The sequence below is a fragment of the Hypanus sabinus genome, chromosome 19 (assembly GCF_030144855.1).
Source record: "Hypanus sabinus isolate sHypSab1 chromosome 19, sHypSab1.hap1, whole genome shotgun sequence".
NCBI classification, from domain to species: domain Eukaryota; kingdom Metazoa; phylum Chordata; class Chondrichthyes; order Myliobatiformes; family Dasyatidae; genus Hypanus; species Hypanus sabinus.
The window spans coordinates 9,021,446-9,039,890 of record NC_082724.1 but is presented as its reverse complement, the minus strand read 5'-3'; the positions used below and the strand labels follow the sequence as shown (position 1 = coordinate 9,039,890).

Genomic DNA, 18,445 nt, shown 5'->3' with positions numbered 1-18,445 from the left:
CTTATTATGGAAAGTGAACCATGGGAAAAAGGGGGCAGAAAAGGGAGGTGATGGGCAGATGTGAAAAAGGGATAAGAGGAGAGCCAGAACAGGGAATGGAAAAAGAGAGTAGTGGGAAAGGGAGTGACATTACTATAAGTTAGAGAAATTGATATGCATGCCATCAGGTAGGAGGCTACCCAGGTGGAGTATGATGTGTTTTGGCCACCACCTCAATCCTACATTAATCCTATTTTATTCTCCCCATGTTCCCATCAAACCACCCCCCATCAGATTCTACCACTCTATTATATTGAACCTAATGATTGTGGATTTCAGGAAGGACAAGTCAAGAGAACGCACACCTCTACACATGGAGGGGTCAGCTGTATAAAGCGTAAGCAGCTTCAAGTCCCTGGGTGCCAACATGAAAATGATTAACTTTATTTGTTGCATGTACATCAAATAGATCCTGTCCTGGGCCCAACACATTGATGAAATAATGAAGACAGTGGTTCTACTTCATTAGGAATTTGAGAGAACTCTTTCAAACTTCTACAAACGTACAGCAGCGAGCATTCTGACTGGTCGCATCGCCGACTGGTAAGGAGGCTCCAACGCACAGAATCATAAGAGGCTGCAGTGGGGTTGTTGACTCAGCCATCTCTGTCACGGCCACAACCCCACCAGCCTTCAAGGTCATCTTCAAGAGAAGGTGTCTCGTGAAGGTGGTGTCTACTACAAGGACTTTCTTCATCCAGGGCATGCCCTATTATCATGACCAACATCAGGGAGGAGGTGCAGGAGCCTGAAGACCCAAACTCAATGATTCAGAAACAGATCCTTTTCTGTTATCACATTTCTGAACCCAAAAACACTACAACATTATTCCTTTCATTTGCACTATTTACTAATTTTATTTGGGTAGCGGGGTAGAGATATATTCCCACCAAAGGAGGTGTAAGGTGCTCCTTCCCTCTATTAGCCAGCAGGTCACCCAGGGGCAAGGTGCAGTATCTGCTTGGCCCTCCCGTTCAGGTTCACGTGAAGACGCCAGCAGATGATGGATAAGCAGACAATGCATATCACATGTCCTAGTTATGCAACCTCTGATGGCAGTCAGGCAATCTCCGAAGAGTATTGATAATGGCTTGGGTCGCCCGTCTTGTAAAGACACTGCCCAGAAGAAGGCATTGGCAAACCACTTGTTTAGAAAAATTTGCCAAGAACAATCCTGGTCTTGAGACCATGTTTGCCTACATCATACCAGGTGGCACATAATGACGATGATTACAAATTTTATTATTTATTAGTAACTTTATGTCTTTGTTCTGCACTGCTGCTGCAATCCAACATATTTCATATCATGTAAGGCAGCGGTAATAAACTTGATTCTGATTCTGTTCACCTTTAGCTTGGGGAAATTTACAATGACCAATTCATCTGCCAACTTGAACATTTTGAGTTATAGAGACATAGAATAGAATTAGGCAATTTGGCCCACTGTATCTATGCCAATCTCTTTGCTCATCTAAACTAATCCTATTTACACCCATCAGGACAGTATCCTTTTGTGCCTTCTTGATGTATGGGTCTGTCTAAATACCTCAGCATAGTCATTGTATCTGACTGCACCAACTCCTCCGGAGTGGGGTGCAAATATCAACGACTTCCTGTGTAGAAAACCTACCCATCAGCTTCCCCTTTAAATCTCTACCCTCTCACCTTAATACTATGCTCTTTTGTTTTGACATCTCGACCATGGGAAAAGGGTTCTGATCATCTACCCTATCTACGCCAGTCATAGAGGCAACACCTCAGCATCCTTCCCTCCAAACAAGGCCAGCCTATCCAATCTCTTTGAAGTCCTCCAATCCAGGAAATGTCTCAGGGAAATGGGAGGAAACCTGCCAACTCCACAAAGACAGCATCTGAGGTTGGGATTGTTCCCGGGTCATTGGAGCTCTGCTAACTGCATCATCTCTAACTACACATGAGTTTTCAGCAGATATGCACCATCTATGGGGAGGAATAAACGGTCAATGCTTCAGGCCGAGACGTTTCATTCATCAGGACACCTTGGCCTGAAATGTTGTCTCTTTATTCCCCTCCATAGATGCTGCCTGACCTGCTGAGTTCCTCCAGCATTTTGTGTGTGTGTGTGTGTGGGGGGGGGGGGGGGGGGCTCTGGACTTCCAGCATCTGAGAACTTGTGTTTATATAGAGTTTTTTTTTGTTTTCTGAATAAACATCAACTGTTCATTCCCCTCCATAGATACTGCCCGACCTGCTGAGTTCCTCCAGCATCTTGTATGTGTTACGATTTTCCTTTTTTTTAATTTTAATAAATCGTTATAACTTTGGGAAGTTATAGAATCATTCCTTTGCTTCAGCAAACAACCCCTATTATACTCTGTAAACGCTATGCACTTTCAAACGATTCCTCTGAAGAGAGGGATATAATTAAGAACTGGTCGTGGTTATTAAACGAACAGGGATTTATTCCATAGTTTGGATACAGATTTGTACAGATCCCACCTGAAACAAAAAAGACAATGCCACAATGTATTGCTTTGAATATTATTGGTTGCATTTCATGAGGCAGGACTCCCTGCTGCCTGTCCGAACGAGAATGGGCTGGGACGAAACTTGCATGCGATCCCATTGAACAAGAAGGCTGCAGAGGGATTGAGAGAGCGTGGAGCGGACGGAAGGACTCGAGATTTTCGTGTGAGCCTTTGTGTGTGTCTGCAGTCGCATTGTTGCGGCGACATGGATTTGAACTGAGCGCGAAGTCGCTGGGTTTGTCGCCTTCGGAGAGTCTCGGGAATTGCACTTTTAACTCAAAAGCAGGTAATGTGAGCCACGGGTTTCGGAGTTAGCTCTTCTGGGGCGTTTTGAACACAAACTTGCCAAGTGATAATGAAACTTGTTACCCATTCCAAGGATGGAGCTGTTCTTTACTTGAATTCTAACAGCCCTTTAATCGGATATAATTGAACCCCCACTGGGTATCTCCCCCACCCCCCACCCCAACCCAACTCCAATTTTGTACGTTTGAACAGTTTAGTTAACTTTTCTTTTGAGTTGGAAACTCTGGTTGCTTTGTTTTAGAAGGCTGAATTCTGAAGGAACGCGCAGACAAGATCATTGTTAAGGCTAAGAGCGGAAAACTAACTGCTGGAGGAACTCAGCGGGTCGAGCAGCATCGGTGGCTGGGGTCGAAACCCCGCACCTGACGTTTCGACCAGTCCCTTCTTCCCTTCCAGACGCCGCTCGACACGCTGAATTCCTCCGGCAGATTGCTTTTTGCTCCAAATCTTAGCCTCTGTTTTACTCTGATGTCTCCCCCACTTTAAAAAAAATCAAAGGACTGTCGCTCCATGATTAGAGAGATGAACAAACTGGGCTTGGGGAAAGGGCGATTAAACTGACCACAGCCTAGTCCGTCCACCGGTGCTCCAAGCGAGTCCCCTCTGCTCGGACATTCACAGCGACCGGGCTGAGAGAGTGCCACACTGCCGTTAAACCCAATGTCCTCTCACCTCTCCGTTGAATGTCACCATTTCAACGCTGTATCGCGCAATCGACGCCACTTAAAGGATAACTCCGCGTTTTCTGATGTTCTTACTAACGCAGTATTGAATTAGTTTAATGTGAGATCATTCGACATTTACATGGATTGGAAATTTGCCGTGGTCAGAAACATGCAACAAAAGAAAACCAATTTACAGAGATTATAAATAATTATATAAAATAAAGTTAGAGATTAAAGGACGGATGTGAAATAAAATGTACATAAATACTATTATGTCCTTAACTATAAAATTATATTTTGAAAGTGGTTTAAGTTTCTATCTAGCGTGCAGTGGAATAGGTGGGAGGGGATGCGGTGGGGTTGATCAGATTAATTGCCTGGAGGAAGAAATTTATAAAATGGCGCGAACTTTATCGCTTTATGGTTTAGAAATATTATGAAAGGCGCTATGTAAACGTAGATGATCGCTAATCGTTATAACGCACTGCGGAACATACTTAAAAGTTTTAAAACTTGATGCAATATATTTTTGACCATAGCAATCATCTATTGCCGCGAATCCTATCTCCCATTCTGTGTTAGTTTGATATTAGTGGCATATCTAACATAGAAGCCTTAGATGATATGAAGGATGTAAAGAAACTTAGGGCAAGTGCCCCGGGACAGACTACCTGTCCCATCCCAGCGTCTGACCCGGTCCGTCGACTCTACAGGTCTCCATAGATGCTGCCTGGTCTGCTGAGTTCCTCCAGCATTTTGTGTGTGTTGTTCGGGTTTAACATACCTCCGATTTCAACTCCACCATCACAACCACCCCTCCCCCTAAAAAACCCGCGGTAACACTGAAGGGAAAGTGGAGGAGGTGGGACAGGGCGCTTGAGAAAGGACAGGTGATAGTGCGGGGATTTTGGGCAGGGGACGCTCTCCGCCAGCCTTGTCGGTCGGTAAGATCCTGGCCCTGCTTACACTTCAAAGCCACGCTCCCATACACCCTCTGAGTCTCAGGAGCCTCCAGAAAACTGTCACCCTCAGTCTGGCATGTAGTGAGGGGTTTTTGAACAGCAAGGTGTTGTCACTGGCACCTGGGCTGTACCATGATTGACACCACCCAGGGTTAATGGTTGCCCTAAGACCATAAGGTAAAAGAGCTGAAGTAGGCCATTCGGCCTATAGAGTCTGCTCCCCATTCAATCATGGGCTGATCCAATTCTTCCAGTCATCCCCACTCCCTTGCCTTCACCCCATACCCTTTGATGCCCTGGCTAATCAAGAACCTATCTCTGCCTTAAATACACCCAATGACTTGGCCTCCACAGCCGTCATGGCAACAAATTCAACAGATTTACCACCCTCTGACTAAAGTAATTTCACTGCATCTCAGTTCTAAATGGACATCCTTCAATCCTGAAGTCGTGCCCTCTTGTCCTGGAATCTCCCACCATGGGAAATAACTTTGCCATATCTAATCTGTTCAGGCCTTTTAACATTCGGAATGTTTCAATGGGATCCCCCTCATTCTCCTGAACTCCAGGGAATACAGCCCAAGAGCTGCCAGACATTCCTCATACAGTAACCCTTTCATTCCTGGAATAATTCTTGTGAATCTTCTCTGAACCGTCTTCGCCTTCTTCACCACCGACTCAACCTGAAGGTTAACCTTTAGGGTATCCTGCACGAGGACTCCCAATTCCCTTTGCATCTCTGCATTTTGAATTCTCTCCCCATCTAAATAATAGTCTGCCCTTTTATTTCTTCCACCAAAGTGCATGACCATACACTTTCCAACATTGTATTTCATTTGCCACTTCTTTGTTCATTCCCCTAAACTATCTAAGTCTCTCTGCAGGCTCTGTTTCCTCAACACTACTCACTCCTCCACCTCTATTTGTATCATTGGCAAATTTAGCCAAAAATTCATTAATACCATTGTCGAAATCTTTGACATGCATCATAAAAAACAGCGGTTCCAACACCGACCCCTGTGGAACTCCACTGGTAACTGGCAGCCAGCCAGAATAGGATCCCTTTATTCCCTGTCAGTTTTCTGCTGACCAGCCAATGGTCCATGCATGCTAGTAACTTCCCTTAATTCCATGGGATCTTATCTTGCTAAGCAGCCTCATGTGCGGCACCTTGTCAAATGCCTTCTGAAAATCCAAGTACACCACGTCTACTGCATCTCCTTTGTCCACCCTGCTTGTAATTTCCTCAAAGAATTGCAGTAGGTTTGTCAGGCAGGATTTTCCTTTCAGGAAACCATGCTGGCTTTGGCCTATCTTGTCATGTGCCTCTAGATACTCTGTAATCTCATCCTTAACAATCAATTCCAACAACTTCCCAACCACTGATGTCTGGTTAACTGGTCTATAATTTCCTTTCTGCTGCCTCCCACCCTTCTTAAATAGCAGATAACATTTGCAATTTTCCAGTCATCCAGTACAATGCCAGAATCTATCGATTCTTGAAAGACCATTGTTAATGCCTCCTCAATCTCTCCAGCTACTTTGTTCAGAACCCGAGGGTGGATTCTATCAGGTCCAGGAGATTTATCCACTCTCAAACCATTAAGCTTCCTGAGCACCTTCTCATTTGTAATTTTCACTGCACAAACTTAACTTCCCTGACATTCTTGAATGTTTGGAATACTGCAGATGTCTTCCATTGTGAAGGCTAATGCAAAATACGCATTCAGTTCCTCTGCATCTTTCATTACAGTATCTCCAGCATCATTTTCCATTGGTCCTATATCTACCCTCGACTCCCTTTAACCTTTCATATACTTAAAAAAAGCTTTTAATATCCCCTTTGATATTAGTCTCCAGCTTCCTTTCATAATTCATCTTTTCCTTCCTAATGACCCTTTTAGTTTCCCTCTGCAAGTTTTTAAAATGTTCCCAATCCTCTATCTTCCCACTAGCTCTCTTTTGCTTTTACTTTGCCCCGAGAAATCAGAGCATTTTCAGCAACGGATCCTTATCGTTTTTCCAGTCACGTCCCAGACTGGATGTGAACTTACAGCCTTTCAGCACAGAGTAGCAAGTGTTACCAGCTGCGTCACTACTATGAACATGGTGGTACTATTGGTTGTGCCAGGTTTGAGAAGTCAATGAATGGTGGGTAAAGACTCTGGAGGAAGTGCCGTGTGTCTTATTATGCCACATTGAATGAGTCAATGTGATATACCATGGGAACTATGATTAGCAGAAGATGCTTGGCATGTTGGTGAGACCCAACTTAAATTGGACACCACTTTGTTGAACGCTTTCGCTCTGTACGCAGCATGGAAGATTTCCCAGTAGCCAAATATTTTAATTCTAGTCCCCATCCTGATTCCCATTCCGACGTGGCATTTCTACGATGAGGCCATTCAGGGTGGGTGAGCAATACCTCATTCCATCTGGGCAGCCTCCAACCTGACGGCATGAACATCAATTTCTCTGACTTCTAGTAATTTTACATATCCCCCCCCCCACTTTCTTTTGCCATCGCCCATTCCAGCTCCCCTGTTACCCCTTCTCTTCTCCTCACCTACCCATCAGCTTCCTCTGGTGCCCCTCCTCCTTCTCTTTCCACTCTCCTCTCCTATCAGATTCCTTCTCCAGCCCTTTACCTTTTCCACCTACCACCTCCCAGTTTCTCACTTCATACCTCTCCCCCACCCACCTACCTGCCCTCTAACATGGCTCAAGCCTACCACCTAACAGCTTGTCCTCTTCCCCCTCACCTCCTGTTCTGGCTTCTTGCTCCTTCCTTTCCAGACCTGGTGAAGGGTCTCAGCCCGAAACATCGACTGCTTTTTCCCTTTTCCATCGATGCTGCCTGACCTGCTGCGTTCCTCCAGCGTTTTGTGTGCGTGCCACTTATCACCGAAAAAATGACTGATGTTTAAACAATTGGATTGCTTTCATGTTAGAGGCGGACAGGTGCAAGAAAATTGATGCAATGATTAGCCCATCTCCATCGTGTGAACCATCGTGTAACCATGCTTGTAACTGCTTGACATATTTTCCCTCGGGTTTGAGAATCCGCACAAAAACAAACATGTCAAAGGGGCAGATTATAAACTTTGGTTCCTTTGGTTGTACTCTTCAACATCCTGACAGTGGCATATGCACACAGCCACTCTGAAGTACTGGAGCACACACTGGCTGGTGGCAATGGGTAGATGGTGTCATCTACCTGATAAAAGTTCTTCCCTCACCTGGACCCAACTATCAGCCAGCTCTTCAAGATTGTTTAATGTCATTTCCTGTACACAGGTGTATGAATGAAACAATTGCTACTCTGGATCTGATGTAGCACAAAATAAGCCCCACAAACAATAAAGAACACAATAATAATAATAATTAAAGAACACACACACACACACCAATCACCCCTGATGAGTTATTAACTTCAAACTTTCTGCATAATCACTCAAAGAGTTGAGCTGCATGTGCATGTAACGAGAGCTGTATAACTCATCTCCTTCTACCTTAGGCCACAAACTTATCAATCGGCCCTTGTAGTTACCATAATTTGCAGATTTTATTATGTAATGCATAACAATTTCCTGACCTATTCCAGTGATATTAAACCTGATCCTGATTCTGATTCTCATTCTCCCTGCCCCAACACCCAACCCTGCTCCCTCAATTATCAGTGCTTTTCCTCTCTATTCATTCCCCGAACGTGAGGATTGGTCGAGTCACCATTCACTGCTCATTCCTATTTGTCCAGTTCAAATGGCCCATTGGATTGACACGGTTGGCGGTCTCAGAAGCCGGCCTCTTGGCCCACCATAACCAGACTAGCTGCCAGGCGTCTCATCTCTGTTCCTGCGACTATGGAATCTCCTCTTCAGCTCTGTCCTCTTCTGAGCCACAGTGTCAGACTCAGTACCAGTCTTTGAGTAGGCTGCCCCCTCAACAGTAAAGCGGTATCCTTATTTTTAGAAGAGAATGGCCACAGGGGTACACTGCAGAGAGTGGTGCGGACAGCCCAGTTTATCTGTAGTTGTGAACTTCCCACTACTCATGACATTTACAAAGACAGGTGTGTAAAAAGGGTCCGAAGGTCACTGGGGACCCGAGTCACCCCAACCACAATCTATTCCAGCTGCTGCCATCTGAGAAGCGGTACCGCAGCATAAAAGCCAGGACCAACAGGCTCCGGGACAGCTTCTTCCACCAGGCCATCAGACTGATTAACTCACACTGATACAATTGTACTTCTATTGTATATTGACTGTCCTGTTATACAAAATATTTATTTATTACAAATTACTATAAATTGTACATTTAGACAGAGACGTAAGGTAAAGATTTTTTTACTGCTCATGTATATCAAGGATGTAAGAAATCAATTCAATTCAAAACTCTGCACCTATTTCCCATCCTTCTACTGACAGTCACCCAGTTACCCACCTCCTGCAGCCCAGGGGTGACCACCTATAGCTCCTGTCTATCATTTCCTCAGTCTCCCGTATGAGCTGAAGGCCATCGAGCTGCACCTCCGGTTCCTTAACACCCTCTCTGAGGAGCTGCAGCTCGGCGCTCCCATTGCTGATGTGGTTGTCCGTGAAGCTGTAGGTCTCCCTGACTTACCACGTCTCACACACAGCAGTCTAGAGTCAGAGAATGGCGAGACATAAAAATCGAAAGAATAAACCCAATGAGTGGCAGTTCTGTGGGCAAAAATGGATTTTTAATGAAAGAGGTCAGAGGAGAATGGCCAGGCGGGTTCAAGCTGACAGGGAGGTGACAATAGCTCAAATAAATGCACATTACAGCAGTGGTGTGCAGAAGAGCATCTCTGAGCACACAACACTCAAACCTTGGATGGGCTACAGCAGCAGATGACCACAAACATACACAAGGTGGCCACCTTTAGGTGCAGGAGTATCTAATAAAGTGAATGAATATACCTTTTATAATTTTGTCTCTCTCAATCAGGACCCCCTCAGTCTCATCTGCCCTGTCTGCCCTCATAGCTCTCCAAAGCAATCACCTGCTTCCTGTGGTGTAGTAACCACTGCTGTGCACAATATTCCAACTGTCGACTGTGATATAAAGCTGTATCGTGACCTCTCTGTTCTTATATTCTACACCCAGCTAAAGAGGGCACCATCTTGTCAACCCATGCTGTGGCCTTGAGGATCCTTGTTGGTGGACACTAGATTCCTCTGTACCCCTCCCTTGTACCACCACGGTGTACCTTTATCCACAACACATGATAAAATAGGCCAAAGTCAGCATGGTTTCCTTAAGAATTCCTGCTGGAATTCTTTGAGGAAGTAACAGATAGGAAAGGTAAAGGAAAGTCAGTGGATGTTGTTCACTTGCATTTTCCGAAGGCCTTTGACAAGGTGTCACATGTGAGGCTGCTTTACAAGAACCCCTGGTAATAATGGAAAGCTACTAACATGGATAGGAGTTTGATTGATGGGTAGAAGACAAAGAGTGGGAATAAAATAGGCCTATTCTTGCTGCTGGTGACTAGTGGGGTTCCATTGGAGTCAGGGTCAGGACCACTACTTTTCAAGTTATATGTTAATCATCTGGATGGAGGAGCTGATTGCTTTTTGGCCAAGATGTTGGATGATGCAGAGACGGCTGGAGGGGCAGGCAGTGTTGACGAAGCACAGAGTCTGCAGAAGGATTTGGATAGAGAGCGGCACGGTAGTGTTGCAGTTAGCCCAACGCCTTAGAGCAACAAAGATCCAGATTCAATTCCTGCCTCTGTCTGTAAGGAGTTTGTACGTTGTCCCCGCGGCTGCTCTGGTTCCCACCGGGTGCTCCTGTTTCCTCTCACGTTCCAAAGATGTAAGTAGATTAATTGGTCACGTGGTTGTAATTGGGCAGTGCGGGCTCTTTGGGCTGGAAGGGCCTGTTACCATGCTGCATCTGTAAATAAGAAATAAGACGGATTGGGAGAATGGCAAAGAAGTGTCAGATGGACGGCAGTGTAGGGAAATGTTGTTATGAACTTCGGTGGATGGAATAAAGGTGCAGATTATTTTCTAAGCAGGAAGAAAGTTCAGAAATTGGAGGTACAAAGGGATTTGGGAGTCCTAGTGCAGGGTTCCCTAAAGGTTAATTTGCAGGTTGAGTCAGTAGTAAGGAAGGTGAATACAGTAATAACATTGATTTCCAGAGGACTAGGATAATAAAAGCAAGGATGTAATGCTGAGGCTTTATAAGGCATTGGTCAGACCACATTTGGAGTAGTGTGAGTGGTTTTGGGCCTTTTATTGTGCTAGCATTGGAAAGGGTCCAGAGTTGGGATTGACCCTGGCGAGGGGGAAAACAAGTTCAGATAGGGGACTCAATAATGAAGGGAACAGACAGGAGATTCTGTGGACATAAACGGGGCACCCGGATGGTATGTTGCCTCCCAGATGCCAGGATCAGAGACGTCTCAGATCGCTTCCACAACATTTTGGAGAGGGAGGGAGAGCAGCCAGATGTCTTGGTACATATTTCTGGATTACTACCACTGGCAGGGATGTCAGCAGAGCAGAAATGGCATTTGTTTCTGGGAAAAATGAGGAAGGTGCAGGACATGTGTATTTTAAAATTGAAGAAATACTCAAATGGAAAAATAGTACAACCGTGGCTGACAAGGGAAGCCAAAGCTAATGTAAAAGCAAAAGAGAAAAGGAAAAATTAGTGGGAAGATAGAGGATTGGGAAGATTTTAAAAACCTACGGAGAGTATCTAAAAAATCATTAGAAGGAAAAAAATGAAATATGAAAGCAAGCTAGCAAATAATATCAATGTGGATAGTAAAAGCTTTTTCAAGTATGTAAAAAAAAAGAAAGATGAGTGTGGATAAAGGACCGCTAGAAATTGAGGCAGGAGAAATAATAACAGGGGACAAGGAGATGGCTGCTGAACTAAATGAATATCTTTCAACAGTCTTCACTGTGGAAGACAGTCATAGTGTGCCAGATGTTGCTGTGTGTGAAGGAAGAGAAGTGGGTGCAGCTACTAATACAAGGAAGAAGGTGCTCAAAAAGCTGAAAGACCTAAAGGTAGTCACCCAGACCAGATAAATTGCACCCGAGGGTTCTGAAAGAGGTAGCATTAGAGATTGTGGCGGCATTAGCAAAGATCTTTCAAAAGTCATTGGACTCTGGCATGGTGCCAGAGGACTGTAAAATTGCAAATGTCACCCCACTCTTTGAGAAAGAAGGAAGGCAACAGAAAGGAAATTATAGACCAGTTAGCCTGACCTCAGCTGGGAAGTTGTTAGAGCCAATTGTTAAGAACGAGGTGATGGAGTATTTGGTGACACAGGACAAAATAGGACAAAATCAGCTTGATTTCCTTAAGGGAAAATTCGGTCTGACAAACCTGTTGGAATTCTTTGAGAAGATTACAAGTAGGATAGATAAAGGGGATGTAGTGGGTGTTTTATATTTGGACTTTCAGAGGGCCTTTCACAAGGTGCCACACATAAGACTGCTTACCAATTTAAGAGCCCATGGTGTTACAGGAAAGTTACTAACATGGTTAGAGCACTGGCTGATTGGTAGGAGACAGTGAGTGGGAATAAAAGGTTGGCTGCCAGTGACTAGTGGTGTTCTGCAGGGGTCAGTGTTGGGACCGCTTCTTATTATGCTGTATATTGACAATTTAGCCGATGGAATTGCTGGCTTTGTTGCCAAATTTGCAGATGATACGAAGATTGGTGGAGGGCAAGTAGTGTTGGGGAAACAGGTAGGATGCAGAAGGACTTAGACAGATGAGAAGAATGGACAAGAAAGTGGCAAATGAATTCTAATGTTGGAGAATGCATGGTCATGCACTTTGGTAGTAAAAATAAATGTACAGACTATTTTCTAAACAGGGAGAGAATCCAAAAATCTGAGATGCAAAAGGACTTGGGAGAACCTGTGCAGAATACCCTAAAGGTTAACTTGGAGGTTGAGTTGGCGGTGAGGAGGGCAAATGCAATGTTGGCATTCATTTCAAGAAGTGTAGAATACAAGAGCAGGGATGTGATGCTGAGGCTTTATAAGGCACTGGTGAGGCCTCACCTTGAGTATTGTGAACAGTTTTGGGCTTGTCATCTTAGAAGAGATGTGCTGGCAATGGAGAGGATTCAAAGGTGGTTCACAAGGATGATTCTTATAGTCTTATAAAAAGTTGATAGAACACTGCAGAGTGTTTAGAGAAATAATGTTGCTTTCAGATTGACAGCCATGAACAGCGGGGTATCAGAGGGATCAGTCTTAGGCTCCTAGCTGGTCGTTGGCTCTTTTAATATGAGGACAGAGTGTGGCATACACAATTTTGTCCATGTTACAAAGCTAGCTGGCAAGGTGACACAGATAGTAAAAGGAAGGGGGCAGGAAGGTGGCAGGTGGATGAGAGTTTAGGAAAAGGTGAGGGTTTGCACTTGAACAAAGAATAAAAAGAATCAGAATCAGGTTTATTATTACTGACATATTTAATGAATTTTGTTGTTTTGCACCAGCAGTACAGTGCAATACATAAAATTATATATATAAATATAAACGTTAAATAAATCTTGAGGAATAATGGTGTTCATGTGTTCATTGTGCATTGAGAAATCTAATAGTGGAGGAGAAGTAGTTGTTCCTATAATGTTGAGTGTTTTCAGGTTCCTGTACCTCCTCCCTGATAGTGGTTATGAGAAGAGGGCATGTCCTGGCTGGTGGCCTGCTTCATGATGGATACAACTTTTTTGAGGCATCGCCTTTTGAAGATGTCCTTGAAGAAAAAAAAAATTTAAAATAGTGGAAAGTTAAGTGTCATGATTCACAAAAATCAGAGGAGAAATGAATAAGTTCAAAGTAAATTTATTATCAAAATAAATGTAGGACACCATATACTGTTCTGAGATTAATTTTCTTCTAGGCATTCATTCAATAGAATCAATGAAAAACCATACACAAAGACAGATCAACAACCAATGTGCAAATACAAAAATAAAAATAAAATAATAATAATTAAGTAATAAATAATACTGAGAACATGAGTTGCAGAATCCTTGAAAGTGAATCCATAGGTTGTGGCATCAGTTCAGTGTTGGAGTGAGTGAAGTTATCCACACCAGTTGAAGAGCCTGATGGTTGAAGGATATTAGCTGTTCCTGATTCTAGTGGTGTAGGACCTCCTGTAAGACTCCCGTGCCTCCTTCCTGATGGCAGCAGCGACAAGAGAGCATGACCTGGATGGTGTGGGTCCCTGATGGTGGACGCTGCTTTCCTGCGGCAGTGCTCCTTGAAGATGTGCTCAGTGGTGGGGAGGGCTTTACCTGTGAAGGAATGTGCCCTGTATCCAGCCAAGTGATTGGGAAAATTAGTTAAAAGAAAAGGAAATGTGGATTTGTTATGTCATATTTAACTGGCCAAATTAGGTTGCTTTGATCTGATATAGGATTTGGATGGCATAGATCCTGAGCGGTTGTCTCTTACAATCGTAGAGTTTAGAATCAGGAAATGTTATAAGAGCAGGGGATGAGATGAAAAGAAATCTTGTTTACTTGCTTGCTGTAGCAAGTCACTATAATTGGGAGGCCTTCCTGTCACAGAGCCGTGTAACGAACTACAAATTGTACATGGTCTATCAGTGCAGAAAGACCTGTGATAATTGACTGGTGATGTAAAGTAATCTATGGTATGAATGTTCACTTAATAACAAACAGCTGCTCTCAGAATTCCTCTGTGTCATCAAAACTTGTTTAATGTGGATTTATTAATCTTAAATAATCAATTATGACCTATCATTAAAATATGATTTCTCTTGTGACATTGTATTTTATTTTCATTGTATTCCTCTCTGCCTTCTCCCTCTTTGCCCTGGTTCCTGTTGGGCTGCAGAACCTAGATCCCTTCTCCACTTGGAGGATGAGAAAGAGGGGGAGGGAGAGGGTAAGATTTAACCATGAAGCTGGAACTACAGTCTAAAGTCCTGTTTTTGCATGTCAAAGTAAATTAATTATCAAAGTCTATATATATTACCATACACTTACTTGAGATCCACTTTCTTGCCAGCATTTGAAGGAAGATGAGGAAGTGCAATAGAATGTATGGAAAACTAACAGTAAGCAAAAACTGACAACAAGCTAATACACATAAGAAGACAAGTTGTGCCAATAAAAAAATATTAATACTGAGAGCATGAATTGTAGAGTCCTGGAAGTGAGACTGTAGTTTGTGGGATCATTTCAGAGTTGAGGTTCAGGAGCCTGATGGTTGAAGGGTGATAACTATTCCTGAACCTGGTGCTATGTGACCTAAGGCTTTCGTACCTCCTGCTGCTGATAGTAGTGGGAAGAGAGCATGGTCTGGATGATGGAGATCCTTTAGGATGGATGACGGATGCTGGTTTCTTGTAGTAGCACTCCATAGAAATAAGGTGTCTTGCTAATATTTTTCCACTCTCCACTGATGTCATAGAAACCTCCCTTGATGATATTTGTTACCTCCAGACTTATTCTGCCCTAAACTTGAGATTTGAGATCTTTCTGCAGCATAAATAACCCTCCGCTTGCTGGCTTATATTGTTAAGCAATGTTTCAGACTTTGAAACTATCATCCTTTTTTCTCAATGGAGGCACTTGAAGCCCTCCTGCTAAAATGCAGTTACCACCTGACTTAAGAACAAAACCATTCAACATGGTTGGGAATTGTACACGAACAATGATGGATTTAATCTTTGTTAAAAGACTCAAAGCGTCTATTGTAAACCACATAAAATACTGGAGGAACTCAACTGGTTAAGCAATATAAACAGTCAACATTTTAGGCAAAGACCTTTCATCAGGATTCCAGAGATTCAAGTCCTGCTGAAGGGTCTCGGCCAGAAATGTAGACTGCTTATTCATTTCCATAGATGCTGCCCAACCTGCTGAGATCTTCCAGTATCTTGTGTGTGTTGTTCTGGATTTCCAGCTTCTGCAGAATCGGAAGGTGATTGGTTCTTGATTGGTCAGGGTGTCAAAGGTTGTGGGAGAGAAGATAGAAGAATGAGGTTCAGAGGGAAATAAATCAACCATGATTGAATGGTGGAGCAGATTCTTAATTAATAAGAGCATCAAAAGTTGCGGGGAGAAGGCAGGAGAATGGGGATGACAGAGAAAATAAATCAAACATGATCACATGCTGGAGCAGACTTAATGGGCTGAATGGCCTCATTCTGTTCCCCCATATCTTATGGTCTCCCTTTCCTCCATTTCTCTGGTATCATAATCCCGAGATCTCAACATCCACAAATTCTACTGTCTTGCCTACCTCCCAGTTTGATGGCAATACCACTGACTGGCTTGCCTTCAGCACCTTGGTCCTCAGCTCTGAAATGTCCACCCAAAATACTTCCTCTATCTCCTTGTCCTATCTTAAGACATTCCTTACAATTTGACTCTCTGAGAAAGAGATTTCAAAGTATATTTCTTAAAGCCTTGGTATGAAATTGGCAGTTAGTTTTTAAACATAGAAAGCTGAGAAAATATCATATATTTGTGGGGATTCGGGCTCAAGTCGTGGTGTCGCCTGTTTAGAGCCACCAGGAGAGATGCTTTAGAACCAGTGTGCTCCACCAGGGGGTGGTGTGGAGCAGTGTCCAGGCTGGAGTCGGTGCTGCCCCCTAGTGTTTGCTCGGCAGAAGACAAGCTTATTTGTGGTTGACTGCAAATTTTTGCATTGAGGGCTTATGTCTGGGCTATTTTTTTGCATGGCTGTATCTTACTGATATTTTTATGCTTGCTATCTTGTACATGCTATGTGAAATTGTGCTGTGTGACTGTTGGTATGGTGTTTTACACCTTGGGCCTGGTGTAACGCTGTCTTGCTTGGCTGTATTTGTGGGTGTACATGAATGATTGACAATTAGAAATGATCCCAATGAGTCCAGGCTGACCAGCCACCTAGTCGTAATTTCCTATGTTCAGCCCTATCCTTGTAAGCCCAGCCCTTCCATGTGGTGTCCAAGGGCTTCTTAAGTCAGAATCAGGTTTAATATCACCGGCCTATGTTGTGAAACTTTTCTTTGTAGCTGCAGGACAATGCAATACTTAATAATAGAGAAAAAAGCTATGAATTACAGTAAGTATATAAAGTTAAATAAGTAGTGCAAAAGTAAAAATTAAAAAAGTAGTGAGGGAGTGTTCATGGGTTCGGTGTCCATTCAGAAATCAGATGGCAGAGGGAAAGAAGCTGTTCCTCAGTCATTGAGCATGTGCCTTCAGGCTCCTGTACCTCCTTTCTGATGCTAACAATGCGAACAAGGCATGATCTGGGTGATGGGGGTCCTTAATGATGGATGCTGCCTTTTTGAGGCACTGCTCTTTGAACGTGTCCTGGATACTTTGGAGGCTAGTGCCCATGATGGAGCTGACTATGTTTACAACTCTCTTGCAGCTTACTTTGATCCTGCGCAGAAGCCACCCCCGCCCTCCAACCCCACCACATACCAGATGGTGATGCAACCAGTTAGCCAGTTTCAGCGATCTGGGTTTTTTCCTGCCCTGGGGCACTCCGTGCGGAGTTTGCACGCACTCCCTGTAACTGCGTGGGCTTCTCTTGGAAGCTCAGCTTCCTTCCAGATCTCAAAAACGTGGCTTGAGAGGTTAATTCGCCACTGTAAATTTCCCTGAACGCATGAGTGAGTGGTAAAATCTGCAAAAGAAGGAGAGTATATTCAGTTAATTTATTGTCCAAGTACATATATATTACCATTTTAACAACCATATACAATGTGATTACTTTAAATACCTTGTGATCAGTGTTAATGGTTGTTTGATGGTCAAAGCCAAAAGTAACTTTATTATCAAAGTACATACAATATATGTCACCATATACTACCCTGAGATTCATTTTCTTAACAGGCATTTACAGGAAAATAAAGTACAATTGAATTTATGAAAAAAACATAGATAATTAAAGACTGACAAACAACCGATGTGCAAAAGAAGACAAATTGTCTAAATAAATAATACTGGGAACATGAATTATTCACAGTGAATGCATAGGTAATGGAATCAGTTTAGAGTTGCAGTGGGTGAAGTTATCTATGTTGGTTCAGGACTCAGTTGCCCTCCATTGAGGACCATTGAGCAGGGGCAGAAAGAAGGTTTGGAAGATCATGGGGACACCAGTCACCCCAATCATAAACTGTTCCAGCTATTTCCGCCTGGCAAACACTACTGCAGCATTAAAGCCAAGACCAACAGGCTACAGGACAGCTACTTTCTACAAGCCATTAGACTTTTAAATTCACATGTCTGTACATTGCAACAGACTCATAATGCAAAGGTTTTTACTCCCTCGCGCTGTGAGATTGATGTAAGATATAAATGAATTCTAATTCTAATTGTGATGGTTTGAATTCTTTTTATTTATCGAGCTACTGCATGGAACAGGCCCTTCTAGTTCTTCGAGCCAAGCTGACTATCAATCCCCCGATTTAAACCTAGTCTAATTGCAGGACAGTTTACAATGACAAATTGACCTGCCAACCGGTATGTCTTTGGACTGTGGGAGGAAACCCACACGGTCACGGGGAGAACGTACAAACTCCTCACAGGCAGCGGCAGGAAGGGTAATAACCATTCCTGAGCCTGACGCTGTGGTACCTGAAGCTCCCATACATCCCTTCTCAATGGTAGCAGTGAGAGGAGAGCAGGGTCTGGGCGGTGGGGGTTTTTGATGATGGACGCTGCTTTCTTGTGGCAGCGCTCCTTGAATGTGTGTTTAATGGTGGGGGGGGGTATGTCTTTGCCTGTGGTGAACTGGGCTAGTCACCACTTTCTGTAGAAAGGCATTTGTGAGCGTCAGGGCCTGTTTGCTTGCTATATGGCTCTGTGACACACACCACTGTCCTGAATTACTTGGGATGGCCCCTGATTCTAGAAAACTTAGCCAAGGGAAACATTATCTATACCTAAAACAGCCTGTGAGCTAAAGGAGCTGTACAAACA

At 43.6% G+C, this 18,445-nt stretch overlaps 1 protein-coding gene across 1 annotated transcript in view; it reads left to right on the top strand.

Annotated features, from left to right (window-relative positions):
* The first annotated feature begins 2,766 nt into the window (after positions 1–2,766).
* col7a1 (collagen, type VII, alpha 1) overlaps positions 2,767–18,445 on the top strand; it is a 320,662-nt gene continuing 304,983 nt past the window's right edge. The window contains exon 1 of the mRNA XM_059943970.1: positions 2,767–2,832. The gene's annotated coding sequence lies outside the window, so the exon portion shown is untranslated. The remainder of the gene's footprint in view (positions 2,833–18,445) is intronic.